General features: G+C 31.7%; 1 pseudogene; it reads left to right on the top strand.

Annotated features, from left to right (window-relative positions):
- LOC107607560 overlaps positions 1-2,969 on the top strand; it is a 15,635-nt pseudogene that overhangs the window by 8,068 nt on the left and 4,598 nt on the right.

Raw genomic sequence — 2,969 nt, forward strand, 5'->3', positions numbered from 1 at the left:
TGTCCATGCAATTAGAAAAAAACACACACATCAAAACGCCACAATGGAAGTGGATGGTAGATATTTATGTGATGGGGTACTGAAGTTGAATTTGATTTTGGAAAATATATTTCGAAATTAGAGAAAGATATATGATACCCGACTAAAACTTTTCTTCTTTTCTTTCAAATTGAGAAAGGTGGTGGTGGGAGGGGCATCATGTCTGTTTAAAGCGAGGAGGGGCTTTTCAGCAATCCGCATATTGTGCTAACTTTGCATTGGGAGTGGGAATCTCACTTCATTAGCCTCCTTTAATACCCCATATCAATATCATTAATATTCATTATACACAGCAAAATTTCTCATTTATGCGTTGACCGCTGTTTAATTTGAACTTCTAATTTTTTAAACAATGAGTACCGGTACTAGAAAATGGAACCTACCACAAAAACCGGAAGAAATGGGTTCTTGAATTGACACAATAAAATAAAAAAAATACTCCATTCTCAAATTATCTCCTAAACATTGATATTAGGATAACCATTTGCACACCTAATAGATTGAACATCCAACCATTGTTAATTGTGTATGAATAAATCGAATCAAAAGAAATAACCATCCAATTAAAAATAATGAACATAATCATCTGCATACTTATTGAATTAAACATCTGACATATTAATTATTCACATTGTTTAATATTCTCATTGTCTACCTATACTTTTTTTAAAAAAAAATCCATGCAATTTTATATAATGCGGTACTCTGCATGTCCTACTAAGACAACAATAATAATCGATTTAAAATTTCATTACATATTCAAGTTTTTTTGGTAACTAAATTTAATTTAGTTTAAATTTAATAAAATCTATTCACACAACATGTGTGCATGAAATTATGCAATTTTTTTTATATTTTTTCCTTTATGTTTTTTCGTACGTCTCCTTCTTTTTTTATTGGTGCTGTTATTGCTGTATTTTAATTTTGTTTTTTCTTCTTCTCCTCTTTTTCATATAATATTGCAGTTATTTATTTATTTTATTTATTTTATTTTTTTAAGAGAATAAAATAAAAAGAATTATAAAAAAACTAAAATAAGAAGATGAAAAAAAAGAAAAAAATAAAAAAAAGCAGTAAAAGATGAGAAGAAAAAAAATTTGAATTATGTAATATTTATTTAAAAAATGATATTAAAATTGCTTAACAATAACACATAAATTTATTAGTTTTGATACTAAAATTTTGCTACAACAGTACAAAAAATATATTTTTTGATGCTGCATTTTTTTCTTTTTGTTATTTCTATTATTCTTATTTCTTCTTTTAAGAGCATTATTTTTTATATTAGACTTGAATGAACATGTTTGTTCTGTATTGTAATCTTATTAAGTTGAATGAATGTAGATTTCTTCTCTTCATACTGATTTTACAGCATTATGTGTGTTTCTTCTTTTTTTTTTATTCTTGTTAAAAGAGTAAAACAAGAATAATCATGAGAAGGTAAAACAAGAACGAGAAGAGGACGAAGAAAAAGAAGAAGAAGAAGATGACGACGATGATGCTAATGAAGAAGAAGGAAGAGGAGGAAGAGTTTTGAGTAATCATTAAGTAATTTCGGTTTATTTTGATTTAATTTTGGTGTATTTTGGATTTAAATAAGGTGTATTTGGTCTGAACTTGTTTTGAATTAAGTTTGTTTATATGTCGTCATCATTAAAGAATTTCAGTATATTTTGAATTTGAACTGTTATATGTATAAGAAAAAGACGACGATGATGACAATAATGATAATGATAATGATAATGACAATGATGATGAAAATAGAGAAAAAAGAGCAAAAAAATAAAAGAGAAGAAGAGATTCAAATGAAAAAAGGAGGAGGAGAAGGCGATGGTAGTAACAGTGATAATAAAAGAGAAAGATGAGGAAAGAGGAGGAAGAGGAGAATAACAACATCAATAAAGGTAAAGAAGCAACATAGGTGAAAAAGAAGAGCGCGTATGAATTTAAATTTTTAATAACAATTTAATTAGATTTGGTTAGTTATTTTATTTAGTTGGGTAATTTGCTTGGTTGTGGAGCTTTTTCTAAAAGAAAAATTGTACAAAATTTAATAATACACGTTTATATTGGTTAGTTAAGGCCTTTGCATTAGTAGGGTCTTTATCTGGGGATGGTATCGCGACGGTGACAGGTAAGCAGGGTGATTCTCGTCCACCAAGTGTCAATTTTACCAAGGAGGCAAAGAGTTGTCTAGCTGAACCTTATAAGGAAGCCATCGTGATCAAGGTGCTGGATAAACATTATGGCTACACGGCTCTCATGCATAAGCTTCGGATAGTATGGCGCATCAAAGGAGGGTTTGATTTGTTGGATGTGGGGTTTGGATATTTTTTGGTTAAATTTGATATTGCTGCGGATCGTGAGAAAGTCATTCTTGGTGGCCCGTGGTTGATAGACGGTCACTATGTTGCAGTAAAGCCATGGGATGTGGATTTTAGGCCATGCGAAAAATCCTTTGGATCAACGCTGGTATGGATTCGAGTCTCGGGACTTCCAATTTGGTGCTACCAGGAACAAGCAATGCTGCGAATTGCTTCTGCAATAGGAATTCCGGTAAAAGTAGATTTGGCTACTAAGCTTGCAGAAAGAGGAAAATATGCCCGAGCTTGTGTTCAAATTAATCTTGAGTTGCCTGTAATCAAACATATTATAGTGGAGGGTGTGACTTATGAAGTGGAGTGCGAGAGTTTACCGTTGATTTGTGCTACTTGTGCACGATATGGGCATGATAAATCGTTGTGCATGGAGAAGGAGTCCTTGGAAGGAAACGGGAATTCCTTTGGTGATGAAAAAAATAATGAAGCCCCGACACTAGTGCCACACAACAATCATGAGATTCAACAAGAGGCTGAATCAGAAGCCCGTGATTTGGGTGAGAATTCTCGTAATTTGGGTGAGAAATTAGGAGTTGTTAAAGGGAAGGATGT

Source organism: Arachis ipaensis, chromosome B07 (genome assembly GCF_000816755.2).
Source record: "Arachis ipaensis cultivar K30076 chromosome B07, Araip1.1, whole genome shotgun sequence".
Taxonomy (NCBI): Eukaryota; Viridiplantae; Streptophyta; class Magnoliopsida; order Fabales; family Fabaceae; genus Arachis; species Arachis ipaensis.